Source organism: Xenopus laevis, chromosome 3L (assembly GCF_017654675.1).
Source record: "Xenopus laevis strain J_2021 chromosome 3L, Xenopus_laevis_v10.1, whole genome shotgun sequence".
Classification (NCBI taxonomy): Eukaryota; Metazoa; Chordata; class Amphibia; order Anura; family Pipidae; genus Xenopus; species Xenopus laevis.
The window spans coordinates 53,069,672-53,089,120 of NC_054375.1; the positions used below are offsets into that span (position 1 = coordinate 53,069,672).

General features: G+C 37.0%; 1 pseudogene; it reads left to right on the top strand.

The window, feature by feature from the left end:
- Window positions 1-3,497: 3,497 nt before the first annotated feature.
- The window catches only part of LOC108710241, a 32,693-nt pseudogene continuing 16,741 nt past the window's right edge, over window positions 3,498-19,449 (top strand).

The following is a 19,449-nucleotide window of genomic DNA, read 5'->3' on the forward strand; positions in this document are numbered from 1 at the left end:
GTATGGTCAAAACTCATATCCAGATGCCTACATGTCTAAAATATTATTCCAAACCAAAAGAATAAGTATGAAGTTGGTCCTCTCTTTGCTGCTATAACATCATCTCCTCTTCTCTGAAGGCTTTTTAATGTATTTTGGAATTTTGTTGCTGGATTTGCTTCCATTTAGCCAAAAGAGCCTTAGTTGGGTTGAAGTCAGGGTTCAAGGTCTTCCCATTTTGGCAAACCCATTATGTATAGAGCTTGCTTTTCATGGTGACACTATTGTGTTGAAACAGAAAATAGTATTGCCCTAATGGCTGCCACAAAGTGGCATGGAATTGTCAAGAATGTCATACGCTATAGTCTTTAGGATGGCTTTCAATGGAACCAAGGCCCTAAACTGTGGACAAAAGCCTCAGACTATTATTCCTCCTCATTGAAGCCTATGATTAAGTATCTGCATGTACAAAACATGTAAGGTTGTGTGTTTATTCACTCCTTGCCTGAAATAAAGTCTGCAGTTCCTCTACTTTGTCCTCCACCAAACTTTGCCGTTGGTATTAAATATTCAGGCAGGTAGTGTTCTCCTAGCATCTTTTATTCCAAAGGTTACATTTCCACTACTCCAAAGTCCAATGGTGGTGACCCCTGAACCACTTCAGCCAAACCCAGGTATTGCATATTTTTTTGTTAAGTTTGTTTGTTCACCTATAAAAACCTCTGTACAAAGAGTTCTTCTGCTGACATTGCTTATGGAGACTCTGTTCCAACTAACTACATCATTTTAACGGAATGCCTGGATATTTTTTTGTTTTGATACTTTTGTATAAAAATGTGCCAGATACTTTTGACCATATAGTGACAGATTTATCAAAATTCTCATTTTCAAATTTCTCAAAAATTGCTTTAAAATGTGCAAACACAACTATAACACACTCAAATCACATTCTACCCTCAAAAATTCAACTTAATATCTACTTATAAAATTCAATTTAATATTTAGAAATGTGCCCTATAGGGTATGTAAATTGTCTTGTGCTGTTAATACTTTTGCTTTCAGTGCATACTTTTCCCCCATGTTCTTTAATGAGTGCATTAATTGTTGTCATTTTACATGCAAGCAGACTAAGTTTGTATCAAAGAGTCTAAGGCTAAGTAGGAGCATTTTCTGGCAGTTAATAATAAGCTGTGCCAGGCACAAAGGGACATGTTTATTAAGGGGTGTCACAGCAGCTCATCAATGTCAGGAAGCACCTTTGTTTCTTCTCTAGTACAATAAAATGCTAGGTAGGGACGGTATTAAGAATGTTTTTCTTTCCATACTTATCTGAATATTACCTATATGTTGCTTGCTTCTTCATCATCACCAGATCACCCCTATTGGCCCTCTTGAGCTTCCATTTGTGTTCCATCACAGATATCCCTCCAATCCGTCTGTACTGATCCTTAAAATAAGAAGCATGTCCAAAAATATTGTTTCATTCTGATTTTCAAAACTTTGTAACACTTTTCATGTAAGAATCATCTTTAGAGTGTAACCTTATGCCCTCACTGTGTGAATGCTTTGCTATTTCCTCAATTAATCTTTAATGATGCCGTTAGTTTCTCGCAGCTGATTCATCTGCTAATCATTTACTGCTCAGTTCTGGCAAGTGCTAAAATACAGTAGCTTTTGGTTTATTATATTAAAATTAGGAAAGGGCATGTTATCAAACTGCACATAACTACTGGCAGCTTACAGGAGGCTCTGTTTGTGTACACTTTGTTTTTATGCAACTAAAACTTGCCTGGAATTCAAAATAAGCATCAGTTTTGAGGTCACTGGGAGTAACAGCCAAGGGGTCCAAGAGCAACATGTTGCTCCCAAGCTACTGGTTAGGCATCACTGCTATAGACTATAGATTTGACACAATGATTTTTACAGGGAGGTTCATATATTGCTGGCATTTTGTTTTTGCTGTGTGTCTGTTTTATTTAGTTATTTTCTCAATAGTTTGTCTATGTAGAAGACTGTGGGGCAGCTGCAGACCATAACTATCATATTTGAAGTTTAGTTTGCCTGTCCGTTTTCAAAATCATTTGATGTAAATGCATATTTACTGTATGTGACTTGGATGAGTCCAAAGTCATGATTTGCAACAGGGAGTTGCCTGTGGCGTGATACAGCCATGACACTTGGGGGAAAGCATGCACAAGCAGTTACAGCCACGCAAACTGTGCTTTTTTACCTTTGTCTATGTTCCCAAACCTGTACATATCCCCACCAGGAGCAATGCAATCAACATACATTATCAGTTGTGAGTAATTATTGTAGCTTCAATAAACAGAAAATAACGTTTATTGTGCTGTCCATTGTGCTGGATATTTGCCAATGTCTTCTGTTGCTCCACTGTTAAATATACATTTGTACCTCTCCTACCTCTTTGGGAAAGTGGAAAGTAAAATAAATGTGTAGGTCCTTTGGAATGGCATGTGTTAAATAAAGGAGTCTAAGAACGAGAATTATTTGCCTCCACTATCCCATTTTTTTAACTGATTTAGTGGTGGGCTGCTACTACAGTTTATCAAAATAGGGAATCACTAGGAGCACCAGACTCCAACCTTTCAGCCACTAGCGGAATGTGGAGGTAAATGAAGACTACGTAAATTTATGTTTATCTGTAGAGACCAGTAGTGTTTTGGCCAAAGAGTTGATGGTCATAGTCTAATTATCTTGTCATTATCTGTGCAAGAATAACTGCAGTAACTATATGCATTCTCTTTTTTCATTCAGCTAGTACCTGTATAAGATGTGCATTTAATATTATTGCTTAGGAAGAGATTCTTTTCATCCGTATTCATATTTTGTATTTTTCGTCCTTTCCATTTGTATAATGTTCCCATAAGATTTCTGTTCTAGCTTTACTCCATAGAAATAGAATGGTGGGTTTATAGTCTGCAGGGTGCTAAAATGAATAATAATAATAATACAGAATGTAATTTTCCTTATAATATGAACCTGCAGCATTTTATACTTTCATTGTCATTTATGAGACTTCATTTTCAACATTGCTGGCAAGAAGCTCTAATGACCGATCGCAGAGCAAATGTTTCCTGGTAAAAAAAAAAAAAGTACAGCTAAGTTGTACTGTAATAGGTTGCTATGTTAATCTGCATTTTATTTGTTGTCATTTTGATTTTTATTGTTTACTGCTAAAATCAAATAAAATATTTCAAATAATAAAAGTTGTTATGTAATGGGCAAGTCAGACCTGGCAAAGAATAATGTATATTATTATATACACATGGCTGATTTAAGTATGGGCAGGCATTTGGTGTTTATCTGTCCCATTATCTAATGATAACAGTGTCACTTGTCAATTCCATTTTCAAGATATGATAAAAGCTTCAGAAAGATTTCGACTGCAATTTATTCTTGAAAACCATTGCATTCTTATAAGACACTAGAACTCGATGGCAGGAAAGGCTGAGCAGATGAATAATCTGTTACACTATAATAAACTGCAGAAATAGACCATGGCATCTGAGATACTAGAACAAAACAGCCCAACCAAAGAGTCTCCAGCTGTTGCTGATTACAGCTCCCAGGAGCCTCTCTCAAAGAAGGTTTTTAATGCATGAGTTATATTTTAAGAGAACACTCCTATTGTTTTATTCTATGTAGCTTCTCTTCATGTTACTGGTGTAGCTTTCTGTTTCAGCCTGTAAGGCTCTGCTGGGACTTGAACTCAGCACCTCCTGGTGGTTGGTTGCCATCCTTAGCCACTGGGTATGTAAAACTGCCAGTTGTGCTCATTTCCTTTCCTTTCTGGTTGTGTTGTGGCTATTTTTGTGTAAAGGCAATATATAATGAAGCAAAGCTTTAAATTATCCATACCTTTATTAGTCATCCTGTTAGGCTTTCACAAATATCTAGCAATAGCATATACAAACTCCAGCCCTATATTTACACTGTGGTCACAAGGCTGGGGTTCCAGGAATAACAACAACAGCAAATAACATGCTCTAGTACAAACACCTTTAGACTTTTGCATCGGTCCCATTTAAAAGTTTAACATTTGCTCAAGCTGCACATGATAATGATGGTTAATCTCCTATAGTTTTCTCCTATAGTTTTCTGTAAATCCAAGACAGTAAATAAGCATTCTCCCTCAAATTTCACCATCATTGGCATTCATGTTGGCTTCTACTTCCAATGCTCTTGGAAGCCCTTTTTTGCCAGCTCTACACTATCTCTTGCTAGGTGTATGAAGTGTCTGCCACAGGTAGACAGGGGCTAATTTAAACTATTCTAAACTCTACAGCATAGTGTCAAGTGAGGCTAGGTTCAATCAACTTCTGTGTCAATATGCCATATCACTGACTGTGCCATTTGCAGGAAAAAGAAGTCTAGGTTATAATGAAGCCACAACCAATTTGCACTTTAACAACAAAAAAAAAAACAATAAGAAACTGTAGAATTGCCACATTGAGAATAATGTGAAAATTCTGTATGTAAATAACAACAATATAAATAATCCCAACTACCTGTTTCTCTCTTTCAATTGCTTTCTCTTCATTGAATCCCATATCATTAGGACTGGATGCAATTTATAAAATCCCTCTGCTCCCAGGTCAATAAAGTGGTATCCTTTGTTGAAGTGAAATTGAATAATTTAAATTCTTCTGATTTAGGAAACACATTTTAAACTGAATTTCAGCAGATACTTAGAATAATGAAGATGGACGTAGCCTTCCCATAGAGTGGTAAACTGTTATATATTCACATATATGTCCTCCAGTGGAAAACCTTTTTCTATTAATATCCTCCTTAAGCATTCTCTCCTGGATATTTGGTCTCCATAGTGGCTTTAGGTCATTATACCGACCTGTTGTGGTTTAGCAATCCAGGATTAATTTACAAGACTGGAAAGCACAAGGGCTACTAGTAAATCATTTGGCTGCTTTCATCCTTCCAAGAATGATACTGATAAACAGCCATTTGGCTCATGCTGATCATTAACTGCTTGAGAAGGCTCATATGAGCTGTCATTGTTGACAGTACACTGAAATAGCTGCTGATTAAGAAAGAAGCCTGTGCAAGGGAGCTGAAGCTAAGATTTACTGAAACAGTATGTTATTTTTGGCATTTTTTTCAGATTCCAAGAACTTTGTTGATATGATTAACTGACCTAATAAATGAGAATTATGCTATTCATGAGGCACTGAGACATATCACACATGTGAAACAATTATACATGGCATGTACACTTCTAAGTAATTATATAGTATATACATAAGCATTTCTGCCCAGGGGCTGGCACTTAATCCAAAATATACAATAATCTTGCATGGTGTAAATGTTATGAATTCATGTAAGGGGTTTGTTCTATGATAATATTTTATGCACTAGGTAATAAAAACCTTTCTATTGTAGTGTTAGCTAACTTTTTAATGCTTTAAGTTTCTTCCAAGTCCATTGATTTGTGGAGAAAATGGTTTGTTAAATGAGACAGCAAGGTATTCATTGGCATTCTATAGCTACCTCCTTCCTCTTGTTTCTTAACACTTAACACCTAATCGTAAATGTATTTTTGTATTTATTTATACTGTACTATTGTATTGATCCCTGTCTGAACTGATTGAATGTGCAGTGCTAAATATAGAGCTAGATAATTGAAAATATACATATATACTGTATATAAATGGTAGGGAATCCTCCAATAAAACTCTCGCATTGCACTCCCTACTTCTCCAAATAGTTCCAGTCTGTAAAAGGGCTGCAGTCCAGCCAGCAGGGACTTTGCACAGGGTGGAAATTTAAAAAAAGTATTGCAGTATGCTTTCCTCCATGTTTCTTTCAATTATATGAGTATGTCAGTATCATTTTATGTAGCTGATTTATTAAGGGTCCCAATTATTAAACCTCACATTTTTCTGGTCGAGTTTTAAAGGGAAAAACTCAAACTTTTAGAGGAAAAAAAGACTCTAATTTTAAGAGATTTATTATACCCCAAAGCTGCTAAATATCTTAATCTGAAAATACGTCACTTTGACCTGTCAAAGTCATGTAGATGTCCTTTGAAGTTGTTTCTTGACATCATGATCTGAGTTGGATAATCTGATAAAGTCTAAGATTTCTTCCAATAATACGATAAAGTCGAGTTTTTTCTGGGACAATTTGATAAAATCAAGTTTTCGGAACGATTTAAATTGACGCAAAAATTTGTCAAGATGTTTTTTTCACTCCAAGAATTATTGATAAATGAGTTCAATTCATGGATTTGTCTTTGGTCGACTTTGTCTTAATAAAAATTTTGATTAATTTGAGTTTTTGTAAATAACCCCCTTAATGTTGAACCTAAAATTGTATTTTGACCTGAACAAAAAAACAGGTTTCTCTTGCAGATCAAAATGTTTAGATATTTAACATTTTTTATATTGTATGTTCTCCCTGCCAATTTTTGTCAAAAAAATTCTGGAGCAAGAGTAATTTTCAAGCAGCTTTACCATTTAAGTCTGGGGAAACCTTGTGCAATGTGAAAGAGAATATTTTTCACTGACATTTTCATGCATGCAAGTGACAAATGATAAATGCCTGAGAACACAAAATAGTTTGAAGAATTTCCCAAATTTGATAAGTTTCTTCATTTGACTCATGTGACTCACATTCTTTTATAATTGCTATCATTCCAGTCATAGCGTATGTTGTTTTGTGACAGAGAGGACTTATATAGTGTCTCCTCATTGAGAGGAAATATAACTGCTGGTGCAGAATGAAAAGGGGACTATAACATTTTCAAAAACCTAATACTTTTTTCAGAGATACTATACTATAAGCCAACTTACAAATTATTCTTAGGCTCAATTAATATTTAATTGACTATGTCAGGAGTTAAATAAACATGGTTTGTAGTGCTCTGTGGTGCCTTTGGGATATTTAGTTGAACAGCACACACCCTGGTCCCCTTCATAGTGAAGTCTGTACCTAGCGGCTCCCAAAGGGAGTAGTACGGACCAAGGAGGATGCCAGGAACAAGAGTCCAAGATCAAGGTATCCGAAGGGTTAAACAAGAGAATAGTCTGGTCACATGCAAAGTTTCAAAGTCCAGAACAAGCAGGGATCAAGATCAGGGAACAAACAGGAAATCTTCACAGGAAACCCCCAGGTACAATGCAGGCAAGAATACCTTTAATTGGGCAGGGTTTCAGTGTCCAGGGCGCCCTTTTATGACAAAATCCCGGCACCAGTGATGACATCATCGTGCAGCGACCCATGTGTTCAACAAGGGCGCCGCCATCTTGGATTTTCATTGCGACCGCCAGGAAGGTGAGCAGCGCCGTCGGGTGCTTCTGGCAGTCCTGACAGTACCACACTGTAGCAACAAATAAACTAGAGGTCTAGTTGATGAACTCAAAAACAGCAATGAACTCAAGAACAGATATATTATCAACCACCAGTATGATTCAGCATAGATACTTAAAGGGGAACTATCGCAAAAAGCTTTGGAAACTTTGGAAATACAATCAATTAAATACTCTGCATTGTTTCTGGGATAATCAAGTTTATGTTCACTATCCCTCTCTCAGCATCTGTTTCTCTTCATTCTGTCTTCATGCAGGAGTTGGGTGTCAGATATTAATTGACAGTTAGATCCAATATATCTTATAGGGGGGGGGGCTTCCTTTCCTAGCAGATGTAGTAGAGCTCACTCAAATAACAGATTCCAGTACAAACAAAATCTAACAGAATAACTGCCTTTTGCACAAATTCTGCATGTAGAGAGACAGGAGTGAGCTCTAATACATCTTCTAGGCAAAAGCCCCCCTATAAGACATATTGGATCTAACTGTCAATTAATAGCAGACACCCAACTCCTGCATGAAGACAGAATGAAGAGAAACAGATGCTGAGAGAGGAATAAATTTGATTATTTGATTATTTCAGAAACAGTATAGAATTTTTAATTGATTGTATTTAGAAAGTTTCTAATTTCAGTATGCCGAAGCTTATATTAAATGTTCATTTTTGTGATAGTTCCCCTTTAACACATTTTCACCTCATCACATACTCTTGACAGTTAAGGTTCCTCCATACCACTTGTCCCAAACCCAGTCAGGGATGCTGCTCCTTGTTGCAGACTTTAGCAGAGGGTTCAGCCTTGTGTTCCAGATACACTACGCCCTAAACACCCTAGTCCCTATCCTTCTGGGCCCTAACTGGGCAAGTGGCGCTTGGACAGTGGTCCTTCACTTTGTCCTTTTTAGAACCTTAGCTGCTCATCTCTCTACCCTGCCACTAACTCTCACTGACTGCAGTGAGCTCCAACAATTCTTCTCCTACCACTACTTAACCTACCTACTCCTATCTGGTTCCCTTCTGAGTCCTACCTTATGCTCCCTGATGCCATGTGCCATCCTTTTCTTCATCAGCCACAGAGGAAGTGGTTCACTGTACTTCCCCTTTATACAGTGTAGCTTCTTATGGGGTCTTCTCTTTCCCAACAGTGCCACCAGGTGGCTGAACCAAAAATCACAATAATTAAAAATTATTTTTAAAGACATTTTTTCTACTCCTAACAAACACTCTTTCCATACATACAAAGAAAGGCTTGTACAATTAATTGAGGGTTAATTATTATACAGTATTCCTCATTGCAGACCACAAACCTTTCACAAGAATTTTCACCTGTTTGTAGGCCTTTTCATCATCATCAATCCCCACGTGGGCAGCTTACTTTTATGTGCAATTTCTGGCTAAAGATAAAGACAATACCAAGCACCTACAAATGATTTGAGTAGTATGGTCTATTTACACTGTATCCAGATATTTTCATAATTATGCTCCTAAACACCAGTGTGGAAGGGCCAAGCAACAAGTTCCTAACACATTCTCCTGGGAAGAAAAACATTTTAAAGAAAGGGCACTCTAGACTAACAGAGTGGTTTTATGAAAACATTGTCTTTATGTTGCTGTCTGGCTATTAAAAACAACTTAGTAACTCTCTGCACAGTCAGGATGTAATGTAACAACCGTCAGAGCAATGTTGCTTCTGAAAACATGCAACCCCTTTAAAATCTGGGGGGGGGGGATCTTAAACAGCACAAAGAAAAACACTTAGGCAGTATTTAAAGGTATTAAAAACATACTGATAAGAAATCATACACTGAGGGAATAATAAGCAATGTGCCCGCTACATGGGAAAGAAGCCAACGGAAGCGCAAGCAAAACATATGAAAGCAATTTAGAATTATTAAGTGTCATGTTTATTTGCCCTCCGGTAAGTATAGCAGCTAATACATGCATATCTGGTGGTATAACTTTTTCAATTTTATAAAGTAGAAAAATATGCAGAATCGCACGTCTTTCTGTACTTTTTTAAATTTCAATAAATATGCTAGAATGCACGTCTTCCTCTCATACCAGAATAAGGAGCATTTACTCTGTGGCAGACAGCATCTATTTTACATTATTGGAAAAACATTGGGATTGAGACAAAGAATCCCACATGGTGCCCCATAGTACTGGGAATGCTTTCTTTATGTTTGTACGTTTGGTGCAAATGTTACTGATTCTAGAGTTTTGTACAAAATGTCTTCCTGTGTATAAGGGAGGAAGGGACACTATTATATCATAATAAACATAGTTTAATACATATGGGGGGGGCGCAGCTTAAAATTAACAGCTGTCGTTGTATGCATTATGCCAGGTTAGCACCAAAGCCACATAGACAATGTCTGATGGTTGCACATTAACCATTACAAATTCCAACGTTTTCAATTAGTGGATGGGAGAACGATATCAGAAACACCTCTGTATGCACTATAATCCTTTTGGGTTTGTACATTCCATATACTTAAGCACTATCAATATTGGGTATAAAACTGTTCAGGACACCCTGGCATTTATATTTATGACGCTTTAACATACTATCTAAGCAAATGTGGAGGATAAGATCCTGTAAAATGCAAGCTTTGAAGAGATTTATAGAAACTTCACAAAAACTACTACCAATTTTTATTGTATTCGTTGTTGATCATTGCTCACTTGGGTACAGACAAACAAGGGAATGTTGTGCTCACCACTATTTTCTAAAACCTTTAGGCGGGGGTGCAATGAGGTTGTGACCACAAAATACATATAGTCAAATAAAAGAGTCCTCTGCACTCAACCCATTATCAATATATCCGAGACAGCGACATTTTGTGCATACTGCTACTGAAAAATGCCTTACCCTTTAAACAAAACAGGGATTGTTTGTCCATATATTGCAATATATTTAAGATGGCCAACTATGTCAAAGTCATCCCATATCTGGCCAGTCCTATGCTCAATTTTATCTGATTCATTAAGAATTCTATTGCTTCATTATACATTTTACAAAGGGACTAGGTTTTACCTGCAACTTACTTGCTGCTTTCAAAGTAAAACCCCCATACTTGGCTGCCCTTTTATTGGACACCAGTGGGATCACCTGACTATAGCTGGGAAGGGTGGGAGCTACAACATGGAGCTGGTCACTGCTCCTGTGTAAACTATAACAAACAAGGGAAAGTTGTGCTCCCACTATTTTTTAAAACCATTAGGCAGGGGTGCAATGAGGTTGTGACCACAAAATACATATAGACAAATACAAGAGTCCTCTGCATTCAACCCATTATCAATCTATTTAAGACAGCGACATTTTGTGCATACTGCTACTGAAAAATGCCTTACCCTTTAAATTGAGCATAGGACTGGCCAGATATGGGATGACTTTGACGTAGTTGGCCAGCTTAAATATATTGCAATATATGGACAAACAATCCCTGTTTTGTTTAAAGGGTAAGGCATTTTTCAGTAGCAGTATGCACAAAATGTCTCTGTCTTAAATATATTGATAATGGGTTGAGTGCAGAGGACTCTTGTATTTCACTTGGGTACAGATCCACAGGAAAATATGACATTAGTTAATATACTGTATACATTGTCTTAGTGGAATAGAACCACAGTGCAGAACATCTAAATCCTGACATATATATAGCCTAATAAAGATTGGCATTTTACGAGCACCCAAAGGTGCATATAATAATCACCTGCTATTTGTTACACAGAAGTATTTTTAGCAAGATATAATGCTGATGGATGAATGTAATTAAATAGTCACTAAGTTACAAAATTAGAATATTGTAATGTGCTATTGTCCATTAGTCAGTAAATACGGCTCATGGACTAACCTCCACTCTGGAGTTGATCAGCTGCTACAAAAAGATATCCAGCCATTATCTGCACACACACAACAGAGAAAAAAAACAGTGCTTAAATTCAGCCTATGTGAAGCCCTTTAAATACATTTTGCATAAATTGATGTATTATTACCACAATTTGGTCAAAATATGTAAGCTCATCTGCCATAGTGCAATTAAAGGATGTAAAAAATATACCCCCATAATGAATACTTAACCAACTGATATATCATAGTAAGTGACATATTTAAAATGTTCCAGTTTCTTACCAAACTGGAATATGTTTAAGTAAATATTGCCCTTTCACAGCTCTTACTTTGTACCACCATTTTATATTTTTGTGCTGTCTCAGAGACCATCTGACCAGAAATAATGCAGCTCCAACTGTAACGGTAATTTTCTATTTATGATTACCCAATGGCACATACTACTAAAAAATGTATATTGTTATGAAACTGGTTTATTTACATGAAGCACGGCTTTACATATCAGCTGTTTTATGCAATATATTTGTATACAGACCTACATTATTCAGGAATATAGTTTTCATTTAAAAACATTTAAAACCATTAAACTCGTAGTAACAATGTACATTATGATGTGACGGAGTAGTAAAATAGTGTTCACTTATTACATATTTGAGAGAGAGAGAGAGAGAGAGAGAGAGAGAGAGAGAGAGAGAGAGAGAGAGAGAAGTGACTGAATGTATTTAGGAGGTTTTTGATAAATAAACGGCATATTTCTGAGGGTTAAAGGCTAGTTAGATGATTTCATGTCCAAGATGATGGTATCAGCAACAATCATTTGTATATAATAGAACTAGGAGTAAGACACTCTTATGTATACAGTGACATCCACACAAAAATGTTCAAGCGTTCAAGCCCTGACAGAAGTTAATATATATGTGATACAGTCCAGTACATGGAGATCTGTTTCGGGCAAGGATCGTGAGACTTTGGAGAATGTTACTTGCACAGTGCTGAGGGAAGAGAAAGAGCACATCTGTTCATTCAACTCCAGTTTACGCAGCAGCACATTTTTGGAAATTCTGGCACGTGTAGAAAGGCTATATGTGTGCTCTGATTGGTTGCTGCCTGGCTGTATGAAGGGACATTCATGCTACGTGTACATGTAGGCTCTACATGCAGCTTTTGTGTAAACCAAAATTGATAGTCAGTGAAGACATTTCTATTCTATATGTACTGTATATTGTGAGTGGTTCCCTAAGCTCAGTAAGTGACAGCAGCACAGAGCATGTGCAGTGAATCAGCAGAAAAGAAGATAGGGAGCTACTGGGGCATCTTTGCAAACACAGATCTTTACTGCTAAAGGGCTGTGGTTGCCTTGAGCTGGTACAGAAGCCCAAAACATAATGTACAACATTTCTAGCTACTACTTCAGTTCAGCTTTAGTTCTTCTTTAAGTGACTGTCACCTTCATTGTAAATGCATGCTATTAGGGTGGGGTTGCTAAACCAAAGTAAAGAATAGAAGCATGACTAAGCCACCGTGAAAATATATATGTGTACTCTTACCTTACCCACTAAGATTAGCTTGTAAAATGATACTGAGTACTGCAAATATCTCTAAGCTAGGAATTTGAGATATTTTATTTGCCTTAGTACAGATGAGATAATCAGAGGGTTATGCAATTCACTTGTGTTCATTACATCCTTATATTGTTATTTAGGTTGGAAATATTCTAATCGGAGACCATCAAGTTAAAACATTCACAGACTCTTAATTGCTCATTATTTTAATTCTAAAGGGAACACTATCCTTGATATTCATGCCTATAAACCTATAAGCACCTTAACTATAAACATTTTTAAAGAATGACTTACATTAATAAGTGCAGCAGAGATGTTCAAGAGAAGAACAGGAAACTTAAAGCTGACTGTACATGATCTGGTTTGATTGGCAGTTTGACCATACTGTCTAAAGCTCCCCATAGACGCGACGATTCTTCTTGCCGAATGACCGGTTTTAGGGAAGTCTGACCAATCCTTCGAAATTATTGTCGGTTAGTGGGATTCGTACGATCGTACATCTTATGAGTTTTCGGCCGACATCTGTCAGGGAATTGATCGGCCAGGTCAAAAAAATCTTTGTCGGTCCCAGTGCAATGTATCTATGTTTGCAGGGCCAAGCAGGCAGCTCCCCTTTGTTTTCTTGGCAAATTGGTCTTTTTAGTTTATGGTAAATTCGTACGATCATACGATCGTCTCACGATCAGGATCTGATCTTTTAAAAATCTCAACATCTATGGCCAGCATTACTGTGTGGAAAAATATGCAACGAGATAATTTTGATCAACTGTCCTTCTAGCTATCAGTCTGCCCAGACTGAAAATATAATCTGTTTATGCCACATACTGATGACTGGATGAGACTATTGATGATATATATAAAAGTGGCACCCATCAGCCATTCAAGATAATAAAACCATAGGATAATGCTCAGTTTTCTGTAGTTGTCTAACTGAAAAAAAAAGCAATGCACACTGGAATGTGTTCTTATTGTGGGTACAAGATCAATAAATGACAATTATTGATGGGCGAATTTGTTTCGCTTCGCTGAAAATTTTGTGAATTTCCAGTGAAATTCGAAAAATGGCGAAAAATTCGCGAAACGGCGCCGGCGTCTGTTTTTTTGGATGCCAGCAAATTTTCACAGCGGTTTCGCAAATTTATTCACCGGCAGTGAATTGCGGGAATTCACCGCAAATTCGCGTCTGGCGAATAAATTCGCCCATGACTAATAACAATAAGAATAGCAAACCTTGGTTAAATCTCTCGCTATTAGTTAACAAAGTCCCTAATTTTATTAGTAAAAAAAAAAACACTTCTTGATGGATAAAGTTCAACAATGGGTGTAAAAAAGGTCTAAATAAATCCAGGATCCCTTATAAGTCGCTCACCCTGATAAGCTATTTCTGTTTGTTTTGTTCTGGCTTTACTGCATTAAAATTAAATGTTAACAGATGCCACCCGATAAAGGAGTGGAATAATCCTAAATCTACAAAGCTAAGCATTTTTAACAAGTTATTATAACTTAGCTAATTTAGAAACAACCATTACTAATGGCATGATGTAAAGGGGGAGCACTGGAATTTGGTAAAGACCACAAAGGCCGTATTGAAAATACATGACTTAGATCATTTCAAATTGTACCCAGACTACGGGGCACATTTACTAAAGTGTACAGTTTTTCTTCATCTAACATCACTAAAGTTCAACTGAATTCACCAGGTGATTTTCGCAACACATCTCATTTCTACTAAAAATACTATGTACACTTTTTCAAGAGAAATGTGGTGCATTTGGCATAAAGTTTTTGTGAAAATTTGCCCGTATATTTTTCCCATACAATAGTAGTGGGACAAATTCTCTAGAGAGTTTTCACCATGGAGGAAATTAACATGGAAAGAGCGTCTGCTCTCTCTTTATAATGGTATTTTGCCAGCCTGAACCTGGAGAAATTTCTCTTAGTGAAAATACATTCTTATACTTAGTAAATTGGAGATTTTTCACTGTAGAAAGTCCCCCTGGAGAAGAGAGGTGAATTTATACCAACGCAAGAGAATTTTAACCACTGAGAAGTTAATTCTACTAAACTTGTTGCATTCTCCTTTTAGTAAATTGGCATAGTTGAGGGGAATCTTCATTTGTGATGAAACTACTCCATATTTTCACTTTCATCCTTTAGTAAATATGGCCCTATATAGTACTGGTTATAGACAAGTTGTTTTAAATCTATATAGGTAGAATGAGGTGGAATTAAGGGCCACAGGTACACACACTGACATGGGTTAGGGTTGGCATCAAACAGTAGACTGAATGCATAAAAGGGAAATCAGGATCTTGGGGAAAATAAGCTAGTGGTCCCCATAAATCTCTATTTTCAAACATAGTATCTGTATTGGATAAATATCCTGGGATCAACTTATACTTCAGTTCAGTGAATCAGGGCAGACATTTGTGCAGCATATAAATTCCATCTATTCTGACCAGAATATTAGTTCTATATAGACAATAAGAGGTTGTGCAGTAACATGGACAAGCATTTCTCTGGTCCAATAACATATTGCTACCAATATGCACTTAGCTTTGACTGTTCTAGAGCAATAATACACTGGTTACTATGTGATACTGTACAGGGGCAAATGTTTCCATTTAATCCCCAATACTGCCCAATACTGCAAAATGGGCCCCTTTTAACCTTGTCTATTGAGTTGTGCTATCGCTTTGTGCTGCTAAAATTGTGTGGGACAAGTTGTACCTTACTCTGATCCAGGGAAGACATTAGGTGGACCCTGAGTGCCCCCTAATTTGTTTGTGCAAGCTTGGGATTGCCAGTGGCTTCAATGCTCTGATGAGCCCTCTACTTAACACCTATGTATGGCAGGCATTATGTACAGGGCTCCCTTGTGGATAATAGAGCTGTGCTCTGCACATAAGGTGCACCACCAATGCCACTGGTGCAATTGTTCCCTGTACGGGAACTAAGTAGAACTTTCACACTTCTTAGCACTCTAACTCTTGCACCTGTGGCTTTGGTGAACGATCCTTATAAGCCCTATTTTAACATTACCCCAAAATCATCAATTTGCCATAAGAAATTGCAGCAGCGGGATTTTTTATGTTATAGTTATATCTATCTGTGACTTCAAACTTGTTATGCAGTGTCACTACTTCTTATGAACTGTCATCAAATGTGATGAGCAAAAGTTAGAAGTGTCATAAAACCCTTAAATTTCAGTGCTGTTTGTGTTCAGCCCACAACCCTGTTTCTCACTCATTAGTCTGTCCAATGAATCCTTCACTCACTAATGAGCACTCTGTCTACAACCCCATCTGTCAAATAAGCATGTTGAAGAGATGTTGGATGACTGTCTTTGCAGGTTTCTGAAGTAATGAAGTACTATGAAGACAGGTTATATGGTTCAACAAACATTCCCGGAGGTGAAAGAGGATTTAGCAGAGCACTACAAGTAGTCCCGTCCCAATGTCTACCTGGCTTAACTGGTGGGAAATTACATTTTTATTAGCTCCATCCAAATCTACTGACCAAATTCCATGTAGTCTTCCTAAAAATTAAATCAAATAGAAAATCGAAGAAAAATGCTCTCATTGCTGCTATATTAAGATACTAGGTGCCTCTAGAAGTCACAATGAGACAAGGGAATCCAGAGGACAAAATTGCCTCGGACTTATATTTGTAAACTACAGCAAATGAGGGACCTCTTGTGGTCTTCTGTCACTGCCTGAATCTATCTGATAATGAGTTAGTGATTCCCTATAAAAAGAAATCATATGAGCAGCATGTTGCCACATCTAATTGCACCCTGTAGCAATCTTTATTTATTATTTTCATCACTTCAACTTCTTAATAAACAGTGCCCCTTTTAATGAGATGCTGTTATTGCACCCTATTACAGTAATATAATATATAATATATAATATTAATAATGTATTGTAATAATATATTACATTTTTCATACAAGCTTTAAAAGTATTGTACTATTGTTTGCTACATCTGAGGTTCAGATTTCAGATATCTGTATATTTTAAAACAGGAATCTCCAACCTTTTTTGCTTTCTTATGCTTGATAAAAAGTGGAGGGCCACACAAAACATTTTGAGCTGCAATGGAAAATGAAGGTTTTAATAATATCTAGGGTTCACTTACTACTATCCAGGACACACCCCTTGGGGCAACCCTTGGTGCTCATTTAAAAAGCACTTTCATCTGTGGTCTGCACCAGGCAACATTTTTATTGAATTCACACACACAGGTATCCACACAGTCCCTGGCCCTCTGATTTATTCTTCCAATAACTTTGGAGCAACAACTCATGGCTGTGTGGGTCCAGGCTCCCCTGTGAGATGGCCTGAAAGTGCTGGGAACCTGGAAGTTATTCCAAGCAAACCATGGCACAATCCAAATCAAGAGTTGGAGGATTCACACAAGTCAGGTATAAGGGAAGGTGCCAATCCCTATACCCTGTGTAAAGGATTTTAATGACAAGCTTCTCTTGCAGATCGTGGAAGACTGGTGAAGGCCAGATCTTTCAGCAAGTCTTTTCTAAAGATCCCCGTGCTTTGTGGATTCTTATATCTCTTTGTCTGCTCGATTGATGTGCTCAGCTCAACATTTCAGTTAGCCGGAGGCAACGTCTGTTCCTTGTTGATTTCTTTTTAAAGAACATTTTATGACTCTAGATGTGCATATACTTGAGAAATCTTGCGTCCTATAAGGTTGCCCAGAATGTGATAGAGCAGCTACTTGTATTCATTTGAACACAATTTATACACGTTCAGCTGGAACTTTAGTCATCCTTTCATCAACAACTACAGTTAGGTGGAATTTAAAAAAAAAACATTTTATGTTTATTCTAATGAGACACAAAAAAATTAATTGCCTTTCAGGTAAAGTGGCTGGTGACATCTTCAAAGATAATGCAATCCTTTAGAAGCCTGTAGCAGGCCTTGTTGTAGGAATCTTGGTCACTGTTCTTGTTCAGAGCTCAAGCACCTCCATTTCCATCATTGTCAGCATGGTTTCATTTGGCTGTAAGTACTTGAATCAGCCCAAGTAGAGTGAACAATGTATAGACTAAAGGTACATTTTCCTTGATGTGCATTTGGTTGGGAAAACCATAAAATCTGCTTTTAGACATGTTAGTGCAATATAAATTCTGATACATACGTTGAGTGTGCAAGCAAGTTACAAGGGTTATGGCAACACAGGAAAGGTTTGCCTTTACTGAGTAATCCACCATTGACCAGTCCAAACCTCCAAATGCAATTGTTGTAGGCAAGACAGTCAGGAAGATCAAATTCCACTCGGGTTGGACTTGGCTGAAAGTCAGTGGTATTTTATGATGATTGAGAATGTCATATGGCATGGTTGGGTAAATTAAAGGGATGGTTTATCTTTATGTTAACTTTTAGGGGGTTATTCATCAAAGTCTGAATTTATCTAATTTTTTTCTGAAAATAACTGAATAAATCCGCACAGGTTTTTTCACCTTATGTATTAATGCACTTTTCGGTGGTAAAAAACCTGAAAAAATCATGACAAATACGAATTGTAGGAATTTTTCTGATTTCCACCCGAAAACTCTGATTTTTTTCTGATTTTTGCCTGAAAACACAGAAATCTTCGGTTTATTTCACCAACCCAGCGCAGTTCAAAAAATCTTTGGGACTTCTACAATTGACTTATGTGCAACCTCGGCAGGTCTGAGATGCCGGATTTTCCGATTTTACTTTTTCCATCCTCGGTGTATGATAAAACCCAGAAAAATTCGTGGGTTTTTTTTCCACTAAAAATTTGGATTGAATACAAAAAAACCCCCACAAATTTTTAACGTTTTTGGCATTCAGAGTTTAGTAAATAACCCCCTTAGTATGTTATAGAATGGCCAGTTCTAAATTCAGTTGGTCTTCATTATTTATTTTTTAGAATGTTTAAATTATTTGCTGCTTTCCAGCTTTTCAAATGGGGTCACCCCATCTTAAAACAAATGTTCTGTAGAGCTACACATTTATTGTTATTGTTACTGTTACTATTATGACTCATCTTTCCATTCAGGTCTCTCCTATTCATATTCCAGTATCCTATTCAAATTAATGCATGGTTGCTAGAGTAATTTAGACCCTAGCAACTAGATTGCTGAAATTGCAAACTGGAGAGCTGCTGATTTAAAAGCTAAATAACTTAAAAACCACAAATAATAAAAAATGAAGCCCAATTGCTAATATTGCTAATAATATTGCAATCTATTGTGCCAGTGGCTTTTATTGGCTCTGTAATGGAAGCACATATCTGATGAATTGTTATGAATTCCAACATCACTATATGCATCTGAATTAGCCTGAATTAGTCTGTCATGTAATAATAAGACTGGTATAATTGTTTTCTTAGAAAGAAATAGTGCGTTCATGTAACCTCTTACTGCCCAGAAACCTGCTGTCAAAGGAAACAGATTTTATTCACCAAATATTTTCTGTAATAAAGCTAGCAAAGTATAAGGACAAATGATCTTTTGTATTGTGCACATAGGGTATTACTTAATGGCCTTGGTTGAGACATACTCGTAGCAACTTTCAGCAACTTCATATCACATCTTTTTCAGATGATCAGATTATTGTGTTTCACTGAAGACACAGTAGGAAGGAGGTCCCCTGCCTGTAGAGCTTACAGTCTAAGGGGGTGGATAACACACAGACACAAATCGAAGGGAAAAGTACACAGAGG